The sequence below is a fragment of the Poecile atricapillus genome, chromosome 5 (genome assembly GCF_030490865.1).
Source record: "Poecile atricapillus isolate bPoeAtr1 chromosome 5, bPoeAtr1.hap1, whole genome shotgun sequence".
In the NCBI taxonomy this organism is placed as follows: domain Eukaryota; kingdom Metazoa; phylum Chordata; class Aves; order Passeriformes; family Paridae; genus Poecile; species Poecile atricapillus.
In genome coordinates, this window is record NC_081253.1 from 18,953,858 (window position 1) to 18,976,302 (window position 22,445).

General features: G+C 38.6%; 1 protein-coding gene across 8 annotated transcripts in view; it reads left to right on the forward strand.

The window, feature by feature from the left end:
- Positions 1–22,445, forward strand: part of B3GALT1 (beta-1,3-galactosyltransferase 1) — a 175,892-nt gene that overhangs the window by 139,844 nt on the left and 13,603 nt on the right. For 2 of the 8 annotated variants that reach the window (XR_009277740.1, XR_009277741.1), the window contains one exon: positions 3,610–4,853. The exons of 4 other annotated variants lie outside the window; for them this stretch is intronic. The gene's annotated coding sequence lies outside the window, so the exon portion shown is untranslated. Of the gene's footprint in view, positions 1–961; positions 2,103–3,609; positions 4,854–22,445 lie in introns of those variants that run through there. 2 more of the 8 variants (XR_009277738.1, XR_009277737.1) reach the window with 2 other exon arrangements.

Below are 22,445 nucleotides of genomic sequence, written 5' to 3' on the forward strand. Positions count from 1 at the left end.
AGGAAATTAAGGAAATTAACTCCACCATAGATATTACAACACCAGGTATTTTGGAACAATGAATTGAATCTCTTGAACAAAGAATATTGCAAAACCTCCCATACTTTGGATGGTTAAATCAAGAAGTCTGTCCTCCCTCTTCCCTATGACTTTGTGCTCCTTTCCCTATCTTCCTTTTTAATCCCTCCTCCTTTTACAGAGAAGTTTATTAATTTTTCTGTATAGACAAGGATTCGTACAGTTTACAGCCAAAGACAAACTCAATCTACTTTTTGTACATTAATCAGCAGAAAAAAATTATTTACTGGGAATTTTAAAAGTTGAAGTTTAAGCAGAAGGGGTTTGAAAGAATGAAGTACCAGTTATAAAGAAGGAAAAAGGGTTAAAAAAATAATCAGGTCATTCTCTGTATTATGCTTTTTCATAAGCCATAGTGAACAGTACAAGCCAATAGAATAGGGTCTATCTATAAGGACTGGCAATCTTATCCATGAGTTCAGAGCCAAAATTTTTGGTTTTCATTTCCATCTGACACCTTACCTGAATCACTTTCTCAATCTCTTGAGTATATTTCCCTAAACTATAACAGGAAGAGTGGAAGTACTAAATCTTACATTTTCCCTAGAAGTTTGGTGGTCTTAATTTCAGAAAATGCAATTGCAGCAGAAAAGGAACAGAAAAGGAAAATGAAGGTTATTGTCTGGCAGCTTTATAGAGCCACGGGTACTGTGGTAACTAATACTGACACTGAATACTTTCAGGAGGTTCTCATTCACTGTAAATTTTTGCAGCAATACTGTAAAACAGCAAACAGTGTCAGGAGAGGTCACAGTAACTACACGCTCTCTAATGAAGTTTTGTTTCATGGTATAAACCCAGAAAATCTAGCAAAGAAAACCTCACATAGAAGACTATGATTACTAACTCTCACATTTGTTACCTTCTGAATTGTATTTTTTAGAAAAAGAGACTTTGACAGCATCAGGAAAAATGACACTGTAGTGAAACTCATAACACAGACTGCGAGCAGATGTCATGACAAGATGCGAACAGAGCCTTACAACAAAGCAAAGTGACCACAAACAGTGATAGCTTGTGAGGAAGAACCAAGCATCACTAAGAATAAAGAACAATGAAAGCATGAAATTGTTCTATTTTCTTATCCAAATTTCTCAACTTCTTCATTCAAAGCCCCTTCTAATAAGCTAGTAATTAGAAACATTTTAATTATACAAATCTAGGATGAAGGCAACCATGATAATAAAAATCACAAGGCCATGCTTAGATGACGTAGGTTCTATTAACATGGGATGTATTTACTTGCTGATTTTAAACAGAGCTCTTTTCACATTATCCTAAACCAATGTGGATTTAAGATCTCCATAATCATATTTAGCAAGGCACTGTGTGCAAAGCAATAAAAGCAGTTATTCAGTAGGGTTTACAAGGCATACAGGGTCACATCTGGTTGACTTTTTTTTTATTTGGTGTTTAGGTCAATTTTTCAGACCTACATGTAAGTATATTTAAATGCACACTCTCTACATTGTTTGAAAGGCCAGCATATGTCCTCTATTTTCCCTTCTCTACGTGTATATGTGTCTCATTATCTATGCCCAGTGTTTCTGTGAGGATAAACAGATGTGTGAATTCAGTTATCTTCCATCAGCTGGATTTATTCTTGGTCATCAAAGAAGAGGTTTCTAATCCCTACAATTTCTTCCTTTATCATTTATTATTGCATACAGGCAATGAACATCCATGTTTAGATACTGAGCCTAGGCATGATCCTGTAAATTATAAATACATTCTGGGGAGCTGTTATAAGGAAATCAGAAAGGTGTATTACCCAATAAAGTGAGCTCATAAAACCATACACTTTAGTCACTTCAAAGAAATTAATGTATTTCCCCAGACTCCTTTTGTAAAATCCCAATCATCCAAATAAATGACCTGTGAAATAAGCTTCTATCTAAATTAGTCTATAACCTTCATCTTTCCCCCACCAAAATCTCTCAAGTCTTTAACACGACCACATTCCTTTCATAAAGTAATCTAAGTTTCATAGGTTCACTCCTCAAGGAACATATCACAAAGGAACAGTACTATTTCCCCTCTATTTACTTTAGGTTTAGGAGAAACTTTACAGGAATGTCCAAAGCACCATTAGACTGTGGAGAACTGGTTACCATTGCAAAATGCTGCAGTCTGATACTGCGAGCATCCTCTCTAAAGCATGCTTCTCCTACCCAATGTGCAACTACTGAGTTGGCTTATCCTCAAACTTACCAGAAGCTATGAAACTGCAGTCAACATCCATACTAACTTGTATCACTAAAAGGCCCTGGTGTACAGCATTCAGTGTGGAAAACATGAAGTGGAAGAAAGCACCACTTTACTTCTCATATGCCATTTCTTTATGATGCCACATATCGTTATTCCAGATACACATTTAACTAGTCACAAAAAATTCTTCTGTAGTTTACAAGGAGAGGAACCCACACAGTGCTGGAATATGTAACTGAAATAGGAGCATTCTGATTTTGCACCACAAACTTAAGTCACTTGCTAATTGTATTCTTACATTTGGACATCAGCCTTTAATCTCATGCCTCATTGCCCAGGAAACAGTTGCATTTGTTCTTGGCTTCCTAATTGTGATCTATATATCTGATAGTATAACAGTCATTCTTTCAGACTCACCTGATGCTTTAGATTTTTCCATTTGAAGTGGGGCCTGAGGACATGAAAAGTGTTTTGAAAAGTAGGACGTCAGTGATCATTGTGTCCCATGGCTCCAAGTGAGACGGTAACAGGCCTCTTGAAGCGTTAGTCAAGTGCAAATCCCACCCCCAACTGAAGGTGGGATTCTTTGTTATTAATCTGATTTTTCCCTTCCTTTCCTCTGTCCAGTCCTTGTCCTCAGCCCTGGGCAGCTCTGCAAGAAGGGGTAGACAGCAGTGCCATATAACCTGTATTTTGATAAATCCCTCATCACAGACTTTCATTCAGAGATTATTTTTTTTATATAGGAATGCAATTTGAAAACATAAACCTTCATATCTCCTCCATAAATACACAAGAGTTACTTTAATGGGGCAACAAAAAATGTTATCAGCTGAAGTCTGGTCTTGTAACTCCTACAGGATTTATAGGATTAAATTCAGCGTCTTTTTAAAGTCTCACGACCGTATAATTCTTTACTTTTAAGCCTCTTTTTCACCATCTTTCGGTCCCAGAAGTTCCCTCAAACCATGCAAATACATTTTTGAAGCCTGGATTAGGTCTCCCATGTTTAATAAGAAGTCTACTTAAATTATTTTTCAGCTTTGTTATAAATGAATATTGCAAAGTCTTCCAAGGAACTGAGCATATCTCTATTCTATTCAAACAAATCCACTCCAATATTAACATTTTAAGGATTTATGTAAAATATTACCAATACACATATTGCACATCCAGTGTTTGTCCCACAGCAGCAAAGCAAAACATTATCTCTTGGATCTTTTGGTATATCCCCTGCTGTATTGCAAGTCAGAATCATACTTCAGTTCCCTCATTCTGTTTTGCATAACATTATCCATAACACTCTCACCATTTGTTTTTCAGGATTATTACAGTCAGGCCTTATTCAAATCTGCAATCAACCTGTCTCACACCACAACTTCTCTCCCTGCAGAAAGGGCTGAATAACTCAAAGGACCCAGAATCTTCATTCCCAAGCTTGTATCACAAATTTGGAAACCATTTCACAAAGTGACTTACTTTATAAACCCCTATAATTCGATTTAACCCTGTGAGATAGGGCTCACACTATGCTGGTGACCAAGCAAGGCCACATGTGCACCAGCATTTGGCTGGGCCCCCAAGAAGGGGCCAGCATCTTCCTTCTCCCTGGCAGTGGCATGAGAGGCCCCAGAGAGGTGACAGGAGATGGGCAGAGCTCCTGCAGATGGGCAGGCAGGGCCTCACCTCTCACACACCCTGAGGAGGATGCAGAGATTGCTCTGTCCCAGCCACCAGCTGAGCTTTCACTGAGAGCATCTCCACACTGAGGAGACACCTGAATTCAAGGCAACACCATCAAGACTAAAATATTTCCTTCCCCCTATCCCCATCTCTGTATGTGTGCTGTGCCACCAGCCTTTCAAATTATCCAGAATTTGCTTCCAAGTTCACTTTTTGACAGCCACACCACTCATATTTTGAATTTTGTCAGAATGGAACCACAATATTAAATTATTTCTAGTTAATGCCGCATTCTAGTTCTGGTTTTATGTCCAGTTCTGTACAAGAGCTCTTACACTCTAATCAACGTGGTTTAATGGGATTTTATTTTTAATTCATGAATATATCTTATTTGCTTTTATAAACTATGTCCATTTTTTTCTGCCTACAGGATCTATATTCTGAGACTTAAATATCTGATTATAATATTATTAAAAAACCAAATCTATAAACATTTAAAGACTGGTTAAAAAAAAAAAAAAGAATACCCCTCACAGTTCTGGACTACAACTGCTGTACAGCTATACATCTCTTTGTCTCTCAAAAAATTGATTTTTAGAGCTTTGCCATGAGCCTTTGCAGTGCTTAAGACAAATGGATTGTATTATTGAATCCAGCCCTCAGGAATCTTACTTCAAAATAAATCAAAACCAGAACCATTCTTTCCTGAAGGCCCACTAAAAACTTGTGTAGAAAAATAATTAACAGCTTCACAAAAACAAAATAAGTTTTATGTGACTAGAGCAATGTATAGAACACTAATAGCATGTTTATAATGACTAAATAGAAAATGCAGATAACAGAAAAATATTAATAATCCTCATGTACAAGGACAGTCATCTCCAAGCAGGAAAAAATAACTAATAAATTATTGTGCAAAGCTGTCATTTTTATGTAGCTGTCAACTGCTTCAGTTTAATTTTTTTCAAGGTCTGGAAAATGAGGTCAAGATCAGTTCCTGCCAATTAATTCAGAGAAAACTGTTTTAAAAATCACAGACTTTCTGAAAAGGAAGAATTTCCTGCGGGATCATTAATATCCTAGTTAGGGAAAAGAAAATCCATTTCAAAGTTCAAAATAAAGGGTCACATCACTCAGCCATAGCAAACCATCAGTATTTACACACTTACAGAGAGCTCTATAGGTACATAGACATATGTTATATAAGCAATTACCCATAGGTTTTGTGACTTAAATTGTCCCACACAATGTGTGGATAATTAATATGAATGAGCTAATCCTTTACTGTTATAGCTGTGCAACCCACAAGCTGGAATCAGTGTAGCTGCTGCTTCCCTCCCTTGCATTTCTGATCTAGTGCTGTGCAAAGCACTCCTCACCTCTCAGACAGAGCCCCAGGCTGCCGGGGCTTCCCTGCAGCTACACCACCCCTGGGTGGGCTCTGGGTCTCTGCCCCACCTCTTGGGAACACAGAAGATGTTTGCACTCATTTGTTCCAGGTATCTGTTGTCCTCCCACGAGATCAGTAGTAGAGACTATAACTCAGCATACCTAACCACCCTGCTCACCTGCCGCAGCCCATGACCAACACTAGATGTTTACGAGCATCTGCAAGAGCTGCATCAGTTTCTGCTTGCCAGGAGACTCCTACTGGGCGCTTGAACCTGAACATTTGTGGAAAAAGATATAAACGTTAGTATGGAAAGGAGAGACATAAAAGGCTTTAATACTTGGTATTATGGGCATAGTAACTGATTTTAGATTTTTGCTTATATTATCAACAATACTCCAGGTTGCTCTTAGTGCACAAAGAATATATTGTTCAGTTTCCTCAGCAACATGCAGCTGAAAGAATGCAAGAAGCATTCCCCGAAAACTGTAACTTTAAACATGATTTCCTCAATCTCTATTGTATAGGAAGATGTGACTGGTTTTATTGTTGTTGTTTCACCTGTCCTCACCAATTCATATTCATTTCAACTAAAAATTGCCAACAAATCAGTTCTGGATCCTGACTTTATCTGCCTGTCTGATTTGGCAGCTAAGTAGAGGGATCAGATAGAAGAGCCAGTGAGAGATTCTGGTGTCATTGAGTACAGTTTCCTAAGAAAACTGCTCTCCATGGAAAGTATAACTAAAGTGGTTTGGCCTGTCTATCAGCTTGGGAATTAATATGGCCTTAGAGCATACAAAGTTTGGCCCTCCACAGCTTAAGCTGTTCACATTTACCTCTAAATTTAGTTTTAACTTCAACCTCTGAGGGTTATGATATTTTTAAGCTGTGTTAGATCAGATTTCCTATCTCTGATGTAAATGACATTCTGTTTTCATCCAAGCAGGGGTCCCTGAGGTCCTCTTGACCCAATCAATTAGAGAACTTATTTTTCTTGTGGCCAAGCTACAAGAAAAAGCTACATTTTCCTTTCATGCATTTAACCAGCCTACCTTTAGTCTCTATGAGGTGAAAAATAGAGCCATAGCTTGGGGCATTTATTTGTTCTACGAATTTTTAAAAGGAAGTAAGTTGCCCATATAAAACTATAGTTCCCTAGCATGCATTCAGAAGGCTCCACACAGCTTCTGAGAGTGCAGCAGAAAGCAACTGGACCCAAAGGATGCCGTGTTCCACTTTCACACAATGCAGAACTGGGTCAATGCTACACACCCAGCCACTCCCTGCGAGGTCCTGCACTGTGGTGTTAATAGTGGTTACTTATGTAGAGGTGAGTCAGTGCAGTTATCTGTCCAGTTTTCCCTATGCACAATATTCATTACTGCTGTGATATTTTATTACACTGATATTTAGAACTAGATTTTTTTCTACATAAAGCTAAACATATAAAGGAGATAATCATGCCTTTCTACTGAGAATCAACATTAATCCCTGTAACTTTTGACACATCACCAATTCATCTTCATATCTCAGTTCAGTTTACCATCAGTTATACCTTAAACCACACTCGCCAGATTTCTGGATCTACACAAAATCCTCGTTGCACGACGCCCCTCACTTGCTATCCCTCACATATGCCCCAGAGCATTACCTGTCCCATCATACCAAGCAGTGCTTCTCAGAGGTTAAGCCTTCCTCACCTGATCATCAGGACATTGACCTCACTGTCCCCACAGAGGATACAGCATCTATCCCACTAATCGGAAAATTCAGCAGCGCCCCAAGAACCAGCTCTGGCCTAGGACAGACAAGTGTTGTAGTGTGTTTAAGAAACCAGCCTGTTCTTTGCAGTGCCTGATAAATCACAAATGCTGCTAGTGCTCTGTACTAGATAAAAAAAGCTAGTAGATATCCTACAATCTGGTCTTTAAAACTTACATGTCAGTGGTTTTTCACGCTTAGGTTGGGTGTTAGAATCTGAGGATATGATCTTCCATTTTATTCAATGTGTCACAGCAGAAAATACCGTAGTATGAACAGGAAAAGCTGAGATAGGAAACAGCCAAGTCTTGATTGCACATCTGATGCAGATGAGCATGTACTGACTTGTGCAAATCACAACTCCTCTTCATTCAGATTTAAAATAATGATGATTCATGATCATAATGAAGATAAAGTCACTGTTTTGGTATTTTATTATTAAATGTTAATTTCAGTCCATATCTGTGTTCAAAAAGAAACAACCTTACAAAAATAATTTTATTCCCTTCAATTATTTTTTTAAAAAAATTGTTTCTGATAAAGAGTAAGTCCAACATGTTTATTTTTGTCACAAGACAAAAGCTGCTTTCCTCTTTTGTAAGAAGGAATACCAGATCTCAATTTCTGTAATGAGCTGTAATGAGGTGGTGAAAATGCAATGAAGAAACAGGACCAAAATTCAACACTAGTCACTCCAATTTTCCTGAGCACTCAACTTTCCTGAGCACTCAAAGTTTCCTCTTTCAGATCAATGGATAAATTATATTTAAATTTTATTGTGACTTTCACTATGTTCCCAGAAGCATTCACAGCTGTAATTTGCCATTTTAGTCTAAATGAAAGGAGTACATTTTGCTCTCACTGAGCCACATAACCTCATTGATTTCAGTGAAACATGGAGCATGAGAACGAGTCAAGTCTAAGTGCAATTACAGTATGTTTACAGAATGCTGCATGTGCTATTTACAATGTGATGACATTCTGGAGTGAGAGGTAAAGCTGACTCTGCTACATTAGAATGAGAAGATAATTTCATCAAAGGAGAAGCTGTAACACATGATGTGTTACTGAGTTCTGCTTTAGTGTTTTTCATTTGTTAGCATTTTAATTTGGTACTGAACTAAACTATCAAGTTCACAAAAAATATTAACACTACCATAGTGCCATGCTGCAAGGTTAAAAGATGGCTACAGCACATTAAGATTCTCCTGTTTAATTTAAATCAGGAACTGGAAAAGGAAATCTTATGACATTCTTTGGAAATATTTTCTATGTAGAGAGAACACATAAAGGCATGCTATATAATTAACTAATAAAACAGTGTTTCAAGTTAAAATATTCATTCAAATATTGTAAGAATATCATTCAAACATTAGAATACTAAATAATGAATACAATTGCTTGTTGCAACTCCTGTGACTGGATATAACTGATCCAAGCTCTTCAGGCAATTTTTAGAGGTTGAATTTTCACATCCCCACACCCACATTCTGAAGAGCAGCCACCTCACCTCCTCTTCACCCAGCCCTCTGCCCTGTTCTGCCTCAACAGCTTATCACGGGTCACACGCATCTCGCAGCATTCATGATACAATGGCTTCATAAAACCACCAGAATTCACAAGTTACATCTTTACAAAGTCCCCAACTGCCAGACAATAGTGTAAATGTATAAAAATACCCACATAGGCATTTTGCATTATAGCTCAACAACAGAAAATTACAGTAATTATAAATAATGAAGTCTCTGTCAGCCTTCAGTGATGGGAAAACTGGAAGACACTTAAAGGGAACATCCCACACAGACATCTATTTACTGGTGCTTTCCAACACGGGCACAGCCTGAGAGTGAGGAGAAGCAAGGAAGTAGCTGATCCACCCACCATGTCTCTCAGACACTGCAGGGTGAAGATCCCTTTGGGAATCAAACTTTCTGAGGGGCTCAAAGCAAACACAGCTTCTGCCCTGTGAGCCAAGAGCAGTGATGTAGAGGGCAGCTGCAGACCTGACAGCTCCTGCTGGTTCAGCATGCACAAGGCAAGTCATATAACGGGATCTGCAGCTTTGGGGGATGTGTCCTTCGCCTATCCTACATCACTGATGCAAATCCTCATGGAGATTGGATTACTTTGTTCTCTTCTCTGTGCTTTCTATTAAACCATGTTTGCAAAGGATTAAAAACAGCTCCAGTAAGGCTCCAAAGATAATGTGAAACAAACATTCAAAGTGCTTTAGATAACATATGCAGAATTTAAACCCATTTTCCTTAGACAGAATTGGGAGGAATAAAGCAGGTCACAGTAAGGACAAGTCAGTTTGCAGGCACAACCTCAACTGACTAAACCAAAACAGTATTTTTCTGGCAAACGTTAAGCTTTCCCTGTCCATCATCAGTGCTGGAGCCACATGGTTGTGGCTGGCCACAAAGTAGAAACAGAAGTCCAGATCTGTCTGAGAAACACTAAACAGATGCCACAGCTTCCACAAGTCTCCAATTTTGCAGCACAGTTTTATATCCTAAAAGCAATGACACTTCTTTACTGGCAAGTTAGAAAGTAAAAACAAATAACTATACAGCCATATCCTTTCACTCTATTCTGCAAAATTACCTGGCCATGAAGAGGAAGATTTTAAAAATGCGAAAACTTTAAAAACATGAGAAGTTACATCTCAAGCCTGGATTTAAATAACATATGCTGAAATGTCATTGTTTCTTTATCAGAAGGTTTAAAATAGCCAAGCCAATGGCTTAGTGGCCTGGGATGTTTGGTGAGGACTGGTCACTGAATTTTGCTCCAGCATAGATCTGATTGGTTTGAGGTATAAAAACAGGTTGTAATTTGTTAAAGTGGGTCTTTATTTTCCAATTTTGGAAAAATAAATATTGCTCTATCCCCCTTTGACCAAGATAGCAAACATCACCAGCACAATTGGGGGAAGAGTGTAGAATAGCTTAGCACTGCTCTACCTAAATTCATGACCAAATTTTAAAAAGCAATCCAGAAGACTGTAGGAGGAGGAAATGTGTGTCAATTCAACCAGTACAGCAAATGCATGATAAATTACATTCATGTTTTCCCAGACAAGCTTTCAAATCCTGAAGTGATTGGATGTAATCTGTGCCTGGAATAACAACATGAGCATCCTCATGTGTATTTCACAAAACTGAAAGGTTTAAATAGCACAGCTACCCATAGAATTTGTACTACCTCATTTGGCAATCTGTGTGCAGATTTGTCACTTGTTCAGCTGTCCCTAATAGGGTCATTTCTATAGCAGACCTATCGTGGCTTATGCTTCAGGATGATATGAAGTTTGCAATAGCACTCAAAACATTCCACATTATAAAATCACTGTGCAGTGATTCACTTGCTATGTGAGATGATTGGATAGTCTGCTCTGAAAACCTCAGTTTCGCTTCTGTTGATATGCCTTGGCTTTCAAAGTGCTTAACCTCATTTCTAGGATGGAAAATGTTATCTGGTCTGTCATTAATATTCTGGAGAGGAGAGAACTTCTTTTGTCTTTAATCATCACCATAAAGTTCACAGAATTGTTTGTTTCAAACTAGCTTAAGTTTGAGATTCTAACCCAAAACATGATGACAGCAATGTCAGCACCCTGTTTAGACATGACAGGGATACCTGAAAGCTAGGGAACATTGAATAAATGTCCTATTACACCTGTCCTATGTGGCAAATTCATCACACATAGCAATTAAAACCACTCAGACTTTTAGCTGGTGACTTCTCCCCTTGATCCCCTGGCAGCAGCAGAACTTTCAGTGCTTAACTTCACAGGGCTGGATAAGCAAGAGTCTAATACAAAGGGAACTTTTAGATCAAAATAGAAAATTTGAAATAAAATGCTTTACAGTAAGTACTGGAGATATACTTGCATTTAAAGTATTTACGAAGAATTATTTCAACTATTTATATCCTGTACTACCTGCCGGCATCTTATTAAACCAGATCCTATTAAGTTATATCCCCAAAGTTAAAAGCCTACAGCACAAGGAAGAAAACAAAGCCCAGCAAAGCAAATTACTTCAAACTATAAGTAGAGAGGGAAATATGCAAAGTAGAAGGATAATGGAAACTAATTAGTGTATTTTCTAAGTAAGCCTAAGTTTGTAGAGCGAGGTAGCACTGTTTGTGAGATGATATTACATAGCAGACAAAAGAACAGACGTGATTTTAGGTATGCAACACTGGTGAGGCCTGAAAAGGAAGCCACAGACTTCAGCCTAAGGGCAGCTTGCAAACAAATCTCCACGTTTAAATTAATTATGGTAATCATTTATTAAAATTGAAAGAAAAAGCACCTTTGGAGAAGAGCATAGTATTAGCAAAAAATGGAGATGATTAGGTCCTACGGGATAAGGTTGACAGACAGCCAATTAATTTTTATCCTTGGAACACTGAGGGTGTCCTACACAAAAAACTTCAATGTGTCATTAAAAAGTATCTTTTAAACACATGATTTGTACCCAAGAGTATTGAGAAATTTCTTTTCCAAACTCTTCTTATATGAAATTATGATGTTAGATGAAGCTGTATTCTCACATTCTCTTCTGTAAGAACTTTCTGATTACAACAGTAGCAAGAACCAGAATGTTGTTAGAAGGCAGGGAGAGGGATCTCTGGAAAAATTATTTCACTGTATGACCTATTGGAAGGAGAAATTACAGTTTAAATACACTCAGCATCTAGTTAATTTGACTGCTGTTTTATACCAATGTAATAGTCAAATACCTTATGTTTTTGTTAATGGACTTGCTTGAAAGAGACTGGGCCAAAATACAGATATTTATACACCACAGTCAACTGAGAGTTTATCTCAGGTTTTGTTTTAATGAAGTTTTTCAAGCAACTTTTAAAATTAAGTAATCCCTGAGACACAAATATTCATTTCCTTTGATACAGAGATTTTTTTTTCCCCTTTCTATTTCTTTTCTTTAAAAAAAAAATGAAAAAAATCAATAGATTTTTGGAATAAAAATAAACTGGACAATAGGTCTGCCACAATAAAGGACTGGAACAGAAGATACAGCAAAGCAGAAGTATAACCATGAGCCTTCTGAAAATGTCAGTGTCTCATACTAGTCACAGAAGCAAAGTTCATGATGATTCCAGTGAGAGCTGTGTCTAATAAGGATAATGCGACTATAACTGTCTCTGAATAAGAAAGACCCCTACTTTTAAATAATTACTGAATATCACAGCATTTAAGAGCAAAATGAGGTATTTTGATGTTTTAAAGAATTCTAAATCTGAAACTGTATCCATCAACTTAAGCAATATTCTGTTCATTTTATCTCCAAACTCTCTCATCGAGAAACCAAACAAAAGACAGTTTTGGTCAGAATTGCCCAATTAAATTGATTTTAAATTTTTAAATATAAATCTTCAAAATCTACATTAAATTTTCAAGTTTTATTGATATTTCTTTTTGAAAAGTGGAGGAAAAATCATTCCCAGAAAAATAATTTTTCCAAGAGAAATGTAAAATAAGTGATGACAAGACCTTCATTCTCATTACAATGACTCTGATCTTCCTTGAATGCTTCCTGAGCTTACCACTGCTAAGGATATATTAGGAGTCTTTAATTTTAAGTGTCTGGCTAGAGCAATAAAAAGCCTGTCTTCCTCAATTCAATTTGGAAAAATACTAATAGAAATTATAAAAATTGTGTTTATATTAAAATGCTTGAGAACATTAGAAACTTGATCTGGGCACAGCCCAGTTCCTATCTGCCATTTTCTTTTAAATTTAGCTCCTGTGACAACAAAAGAAGGCAGCATCCTGCCCCTAAAAAAGGTGTTATAGAAGCAATAAGCAGATATGCCGGACATGGACAAGGCTTAGGGTGGCGAAGGGATAGAGGTGATAATGAGAATGCTAAAAGTAGCAACAGAAATAAATGCCCAGTCATTTGGGACATTTATGAGATAGCCACCACTTCTTTCAGTATTTATGAAACATAATAAAGTATACAGAGAATAAAAAATTCCCATCTGGTATTTAAAATTCCAGAAGCTCTTTAAATGTTATCACATGATAAAATAGGAATAGCCAGATTCTACGTTTATAAAGTCAATGTCCTGCATCTTCTCAAAATCTAAGAGCAGCCACTACTAAATCTAGTCAGTTTGCTTTGGATAATTAATCAGTTGAACAGTTAACCTTTACCAGAGAAATAAAGCCGTGCATGGCATGAGATACGAACAGCCATGCATTGCCCAGGCCAATTATAGACATCAGAGACAGAAAACCAAGCAACACCAGGACTTCTAAATGATCCTTGGAAAATTAGCCTTTCCTCAGACCACATTCTGGATTTCTCATGTTTGGAGTCTACAGCTGTAGCTGCTCATCAGTAGTTAACTAGGCTGCCATGGGGAAAGACAGGGTTCACAGTAAACAGCTTTATTTTTTCCAACTGTATCAATCAAACAAATCTAGGCTCTATTCAAAATACTTTAAAAAAAAAAAAAAAAAAAGCCAGACAAACCAGTAGGCCTAAAAACATACTACAGACACAATGTGGAGCCATTTCAGAAGTATTTAATACTGTCTTGAGCATCCTTCAGGAAGGAGACTAAGCAACAAAAAGCTTGCAAATGTCACAAGACCCATCCCACTAGAGATGAAAGAGAGATGACAGCAACAGCAGTAGTACAAGAAGCTTGACACTCACTTATAAATTTAGAAATCAAAATTATAACTGGAAGCTGTATGTGCACATAAACATAAGCAGAGAGACTGAATGAGCAGCAAAAAAAAAGAATCCCTCCTCAAGTGACAGCTGACAACAGGGTTTGTGTAAATGCTACTGACACTGGGAGGCCCAGGCAGACTGCAATAACCTCACAAAAGTAAGAGGAAAGACAACCACAATCTTGGCCAAAACCCCTCTCTTAAGCACCAAGAAAGCACTGCACTCCAAGCTGCATGAAAGCTGTGACTTCAGGTGACTTCAGCAATAGATGTTGAACCTGGGCTTGATTTGCTCCCTGAAGGTCTTTTCTTGTGCACTGGGGAAGATACAAAATACAACATTGTTCAGAAAAACCCTCAGGCAAAGTCTTTGCTGTAACAGAAAACTCCAGATGACATTGTCAAGTATCTGCTGCAAACCAAACAAGTCTTCCCAAATGCGATGCCTATAATTAAATGCACCATTTAAACAGAAAGTAGAGCAGCAAAAGGAGATGCATGCTCACTTTTAGCTGGCTGAGACTATTTCTGCAATCACCTTGTTCTTAGTCATCAGGTCATTAAATTGCTTAATAGCCAGTGGACATGAAGGAAAAGCTTCCATCAAGCAGGAGAGCAGGAAGTGTATTATTAGGCTGCATACAATCACAATTATATAAACACCGTATGAGACCTCTTCTACCACATGTTGCCCTTGAAAGTTTCGGATCATTTCAGAGCATGAAAAAACACGGGAAAATGTGTTTCATTTCATGGACTCTCCTGGGTATTTTGTAGAAAGATACAGAATTAGATTCCCAGGCTTTAACACAGATGTGCTGGGATGCTGCCCCAGAACCAACCATGAGAGGTAAAACCATGAGGCACTGGTTCTGCCCCTCCTTTTGAACCCACCCCCACTGCCAGCTGTGGGGAGGGCAGTTCAGGTGGGCACCCTTGGACCAGCCCTAAAAGCACCCCAGGGTGTCCAGCCTCCATCTCTTGCAGACCAAATGACAACTGGGTGGGTGAGAAGACCACGTGTAAAGCATTGTTTTGGGACTGAAAAACCTTCTACTGAAGAGCTGTAGCACCAAGATTCACCACTGCTCTGGTAAAGGAGTTATCCTGGTTTGTAGCTTATCAGACAAGAGGAGCACTGCCAACAGGAAAAAGCCAGGACCAAGCATTCACAGCTCCTATTAAGTTCAATTGCAACATTGCTGAATTTTGTATAAACCTTGTAACAAAGGGACAGTAACTACTCTAATCAGAAATATTTTCCCTAGGCAAGAAGAAATGATTGAAATAACACACCGCAGCAGGCTGTTACAGTCCTGTGGTCCTGACAGTGCTGTATTGAAAAAAAAAAAAAATAAGTCCTTAAAAAATTCTTTCATACCCTGGCATTTAATCTCAAATGTCAGAAGTAAGGCTATGGCAAAATGAGTTTAATGGGCTCTTTGGGCACTCAAGATCAACTGGCAAACAAAGAAAGGCAGAGTTTAAATGGCCCACTACATTTCTTTTCTGTGTCTATCACTTAAAGTTATAGCTAAACAATTTCTAAAATATACTGCAAAAAGAACTTCACAGAGCAAGTTTTAAAAAACTTAAAGGAGATCCACCAACAGAAGTAATTTCATTGGTTTGGTACCTATTTTTCAGATTGGTTTCTTATGAGCACTGTAAAATGCTTAATCAATGCTGCAGAAGATTGCTCAGTCCCTCTGAAGGGCAGCCTGTAAGCAGCAGGTGCCTAGGGGCACTGTTATTTGATAAGAGTCTAATTTATGAATGGCATTCAAGGATACAGATGTCAGCTGTATAAGACAACTCCCTGCAATCTCTCTCTCCCTCCAGAACTTGAGATGCTGGAGCATGCTGAAATTTGAGGCCTTCTTCAGTGTCTCTAGAGATATACAGAAAAAGAGGTGGATGCCTTAGAATACGTAATCTTATATACAGACACGGAATATTGTGCTGCAGTCTATGGCTTTGTGATACTAAGCAAATGTTTTTGTCTGCCATTTCATTTTATCTACAGGGGTGGCTGACAAATGACCTACCTCTCAATCTAATATATCTACTTGAAGAAAATAGCAATGTTATTCTTGCCACTACCGGTTTCATCATTTCTCAAATTAAAAGATGTTATGCCTAAACTTTTTGTTATTAGAGCAAGGCAACCAATTTTTCATGTATGATACTATCTGATGGCTTTTCTTCCATATGTTCTGGATATAGATATAATTTACAGGTTATTTCCTGCCAGCAGGATAAAAATCTGTTATTGCTTGAGGAAGAAAATATTTTGGTGGTCCAAATACAGTGTACTGGGAACCTAAAGAGTGATTGTAGATTTTGTCCGTTGTCATATCACTATGACACTAAAAATCTCATCCATGCTTCTTCCAAACAGTCTAAATTGGAGAGCAAGCTTTCTCATACTTAGCTTGTCAAGTCACTTTTAAAAACTGATCTTGGTTTTTGGAGAACTTTTTCCTATGTTTTATAACTCACAGCAAAGCAATCTTCTTACACATGTTTTTCATACATGCTGTCATTCTGAAGTCTTTACAAATATGTTATTCAACACCAACCCTGCCCTCTCCAGCTACAAGGGAGAGACTGCTTGTAGTAGTTTATTAAAATAGCAGCATATTGCCATATAAAAATTGCTTTTATTATCATAACTGCCAGTGCACTTATTTTACGTCACCATCACTTTGTGTTTATTGGATTGCTGTAAGGTCAAGTGAACGCCTAGAACAAGAATGGTTTGTGTAAAATGAAGTTACACCTAAAAGATGACGAGGCAGATTGACTTCCTCGACTGTTTTGGTCACTAACCCTATCTAGACTTGAAGTTTTCTCAAGTACACTGACTTCATAGCGCGTATGTGTTACTCTCAGGGGGTAACTTTGTTCTTAGATGTGTGTAATCCCCCTCAAACACCTGACAGCCAGAAGGTAGATCATTCTGCCATTGTGTTACCCAGTGAAGGTGCAATTAATATCAGGTTTATTTTGAAAATGCATGTCAACAGGAGGAAGATGTATGTATCCATCTGGCAAAAAACAGCACACCCTTTAGGAAAAAGTCCTCATCTTTAGCTCTATTTATTATTATACCTTCATTGAAGTGCAAGAAATTTTTTAAAACTTAAAAAATCTCAATCTGTTTAAAACCACAACCATAAAGGCACATAATTTGTGACATCAAGTAACTTCTTGCTTTTACTTTAGATGTGTATAGAGCAAAACCACAGGCACTATTATTTTTAGCTGACCTGAGGGATCTAGCAATTTAGGTTTGAGATACAGATTTTTAAAAAGGATTAGCTGCATATTGGCTCTTACCTTCCTAGCAGTGGACACTTTAATCAACATTTGGAGAGGAAACATACCAAATTGTGTCGCTCTCAAAACATTTGGACTAAACTTGCTAATAGGCTTGGCCCGATGACAAAGGTTTGACCCCACATGCAAGAAGTAAAGGAACCTGATGAGTAAGTGATTGATATGCTACCCTTCAGAACTGCAGCTTGGGATTGCATTTTGCCACAATATTGTACAACCCTTGGCAAGCAACCAGCAGTCTATCCCTCATTACACCATCTGGAGGGGAAAAAAAACAACAGCAAAAAAGCATCGGCACACACTCTGTTTTGGCAAAGGCATACGTGGGAGAATAGCCTACCTGAGCCAAGATGTCTTTGGCTTTTAAGAAGAATCTGGCTGATTCAGAGGCTTATGACAGCCTCTCACTATGTTTTCATTTCCTGTCAAAATCAGAAGATCACATCAATCTTCAAAATAGCAGCACATTCTCAAATGCTATTCTATTCATGCCCCTTAAAGCTGCTAGATGCACGATCAGATTTCCTGTTAAAATCTAATTAGGTTTCCAGTTTAAATTCAGAGTGGTCTCACGTGAGTTAAAGGATCCAAGGGATCACTTGGTATTGTGAAAAGAAAAAAATTTTAAAGGGAGAGTATTTTTCTTAATTCTCAACAAGTCCTTGAATTGTTTTCCAAAACTTTCCAATAATTGCTGAAATTTAAACCTAAATACTTAATAGGCAAGCAAAAGCTTTTTGTCTTTTTTACTTGTTTGCAATTGATGCAAAAGGAGGAAAGGAGCTGTGTGATTGGTCCTACTCTTGTATAAGGAAATCCTGGGCTATTGCTACATTTCCCAATGGAATAAGGGGGGACCTCAGCTCTCTATTACTCATTTAAGGCAGGAGTGTGGTCATGAAAACAGGTCTGCCCCATTTTGCCTCATTTTCTTTTTTCAAGCTAAGGATGGCCCTTGGCTGTGCTGATCCAGATTTTTGTGTGACCACAAGGCACATCTGACCAGGGAACTGATCAGACTAAAAATCATTATAAAGTATTAATGAATACATGGATATTTTTGTGGCAGTGCTGGCTTACATTCACTGAGTCTAGTTTCCCAGATGCAAAGAAATGTCTTCCAGCTTGATCTCATGTAGCATTTTTCTCAGCTTGTGAAGTGCTCTTCTCCAAAGACAAGGCACGAATAGTTGAGAAGGAGCAAGATGAGCCCCTTTCTCCTGCTGTCACTCTCCCTGTTAAGGAGGGGACCATTAATCCCACTTGCCCACCGAGGGTTCCTGAGTTCTGGGAGGGTCACATCCTGGCTGGAGGTGAGAGGCTGCCCCAAGGACAGGCAGCCTTGGTCCTGCCATGTGTCCAGCAGCATCCGCCACTGCTCCCCTGTCTGCTGCAAGAGGCATGTGTAACAAGGGGCTGAGAGGGAAATGATCTGGAATAAGGGTTAGAAGAAGTACAAAATTATTTGACTTAATCTCAAAACTTGCTATATGGAATTTAATTAGTCCAGCCAGTGCATAGGAGGAGGAATTGAAACGGAATTTTTTACCCAGCATATTTTTCAGAGAATGAATTAATGCCTCGCTGAAAAGGTGATTTGCAGTTGGCATTTCAGGCAGCCTTACTGCCTGACTTTGGAATTATTTGCATTGTTGTTCACACAAAAGGAAAATAAACTCAACCACTTGACTTCCTTTTCCGTGAAATATATGTCTAAGATCACAGCTCAGAAAGGAAAGTAAATGGCAGATGGCAGCATCTTTGCAAAGTACACTCTGAGCTATACAGACAGGGAGAAAGAAAAACACAAAGGAAGTTTCAAAGAAAAACACAAAGGAAGAGTGAGAAAGAATAACAAAGCAGTGAAATTCTCATTAAAAAAACTGGGGTAGCTTTTGGTTACATTGTTACCACATGGACAAGGAAAAAAAAAAGAAATTATTTAAATCCCTTTGTTTTGTGGCATTACCCTTCATTACATCTAGCAAGAAAGGATTTTAAAGAATAAATTTGAAATTTTGCACTCTTAGATCATTTGTCTTCCTCTCACCTTGAGCCATTCCCTACGGGGAGGCTTCACTTTGCAATCCAGGCAGGATTGCCTGTCTTCCTCTCTGTACCCGGGAGGGTTTCGCCAGACACCACCCGCCTCTCCAGCAGCTCTTGCCCCACTTTCCTGAGAGTGCCAGGATATCAATCCTTTCTTCCCAAGCAGCAGGACAAAGCATTACTGACGTTTGCATCAATTGTCACATTTCCTGCCTTTTTCCACGTGAGGAGAATGAACCTGAGCACACCTTCCTTGATGGACAGAGTGCCAGTGGAGACAGACCCCGGCTGTGTCATGGAACACTGTCCCACGTTGAGCGCTTGGTCACACAGCAAAGCAGGGTTCCTTCTGCAGCCTGTGTGATCCCACAACAGTTGGCCTGACAGCTGCTTTACTGCATTGCTCTTCACTTTTGCTTCATGTTGCCTTTGATATCAGAGTAGCCAGGAAATAAATGGAACCGAAGATTGCAGACTGCTTTAAAAATCTGTTTTGTTCAAGAGATCTTTCAGATTAAAATAATGCTGAAAGGAGCCTGCTAAAAGTGAGAAAAGGGTTTAGGATGTTGAGGGAGCCCTAGACAAGAGTTAAAACAAGCTCAGGAGAATCCCTGTTGTTTCCAGCCACCTTACGAGCCAAACACCTTCCTCCAGAGGTCTAGGTTCACATTATTTATATAGCTATCTCTTCTGATTCTGCTCAAAGACTAAGCACCCCTGAAGTCTGGAAAATTATCAAAAGGAGAGTTTGATCTTATGCTGCTTCTATGAGAAAAGCCTCCCAGAAGAATGTGTGTCTGTTAAAACTATTCTATTTAATTCTTACAACCCTGAGGTATGTATCAAGATTTGGACCCTAAAAGTGCTTGGCATATTTTATTACTGTATTATCTGCCTCCTTGGGGTATACAGCTGCTCAGTGAGCTTGTGTTTATAGAGTTCTTGAAGGTCCACAGATGGAGAGTGAAGGGAAGTAATCTATTTTTTTACACTGTATATTCATGTATCCTCTTTTTCCTTTAGGCTTGGCCTCGAACACATGGATAACTAAGGTTTCATATGATTCCCTTGGGCATGCTGACAGAACATATTTATTGTTTATTGCTTCACAAAGTTGATTTCTGTCAGTAGTGCACTACATTCCTATCCTAGCAGGCACCAACACATCCCAAAGAAAAGTGGGTGATACAAGGACAATTTAGTATGCTGAGCTGCATCAGAATCAAGGCACAAGACATCAAAGCAGAGAAACCTCATTGTGGTCTTCAACACCTTTACAAGGGGAACTGAAGGGGCAAACATCAGTCTCCTCACTCTCGGGACCAGTGACAGGACCCAAGGGCATGAAACTGCATCAGGGGAGGTTTAGGTATCAAGAAAAGGTTTTTTTACCCAGAGGGTGACTGAGCACTGGAACATACTCCCCCAGCGAAGTGTTCATAGCACCAAGGCTGACCAAGCTGAAGAAGCATTTGGACAATGCTGTCAGACACTCTTGGGGTGTCCTGTGCAGGGCCAGGAGCTAGAACAGAAAACACTGAGCAACACTGCGTACAAGATGCTGCATAATCTCTCTGGAGCAGTCCTGTAACCACACACTTTACCTGTCCCACAGCAGAGGTTCAGTAAGAGTCAACACAGAGGAGCAAGACTGTTCTCCCTGCTTTTCAATCCTGTATATACTTGAAGTCATCTTTTATATAACAGTTCTTTGCCTTTGTTTTGAGAAATCCTTTAGTATGGACAAATGAGTCTTCATTTATACCTACATCAGCCCACTACAGACAATGCAATTACAGGTGGAGAAGCCAACTGGAGAGTTTCCAATTATTCTGGGAAGTTCTGATTACGCTTCCTTAGTCATGATAGGATAAAAGAAAGCAGAATGTGCTATCAGCATAATGAGCCCACAGAAATGGCCCCTGTTACATTTACTGCCAGACAGACAAGCACATATGCACAAACATTAGGAAGAAGTTTGTTTAGCTATTTTCCTAGTTACCAGTCACTGCAAATACCCACAATTAACAATGCCCACAGACATAAGATGTAAGAAATCAGTTAGTATCCCCTGACTGCTCACAGAGATATCTGGGATTTGAAATTTATGTTCCCCAGTGAAAGCTTTTAAAGCACATATGAAGGACATCTCTAATGACATAAGTAACAAAAGTAAGTTGAAACAGGAATTCAGATTTACTCTTTACCAAAATGCAATTCTTCCTGCTGCTTTACCAGATACCTAAGATTATCAGTCATATTCTGCCCAGCTGGGATATGAGAGTTATTAATAAGAAATTCTTACAAAATATTCATCAATAACACTTTGCAAGAAAAATTCCTCAATCTTTGCTTTTAGCAATCCTCCTAGGAGTCATGTTAAATTCTCATCTGAGCACAAATGGACAAGCTGTTACCTGATTGCTTTCTACAGAGACACCAAGTTTCTTTCACTGATATTAATACACAGTTTTCACAACTTTTATAATGGAGATACAGTTCCATAAAGGAACTGTTACGTAAAGGAGATACAGGAAAATTAAACAGTTTTTTGAGCAAGAGGATGGACTAGATAGGCACAGCTGATAACCCAGAATGGGTTTTCACTTTTGCTAAGGAGGCAGCAATCCATTTATGATAACAAACACCTTTTTTCAAACTTGTGTGTCAGGTGAGAACAGAATTTGCTGCACTTTTGAAATATCATGGAAGAATGGGGATAGTTTCCCTCCCATGGATTCACCAGGATATATATTTACCAAATAACTACAGCATGCACTCCTTTATTTGATTCATCCAAAAAACTCCAGTTATTATGAGCCCATTTTAAAATCATGCCACAAGAGATATGGCCTCTTGAGTTGAGTGAATGTTTAAGTGTAACATTGCTCAACCATCTATTCAACTGCAAGCTCCGGAAAACTGAATGCTGACAAATAGACTGGGGTCATGTCTGTGAAATGCTCTATATCTGCTAGCTGAAAGAGTCTGATGCTAGCTTGCTCTCAAACGTTAACAGCTTTGCAAAAACAATGCTCCCTCTTCTGCAGCAGAAATTTTTCTTGTTCAATCCCCGATAAAAGTAGGTTTTTGATTTAAGTTTGAGAAAAACCTCATCTATCATTTAGTTATGACAAAGTGAAAAGAAACCTGTTTCTTTGCTCTAAGGCAATTATGTACAGCTAAGAGCCAGAAGTGCTGGCCCTGAGCTGC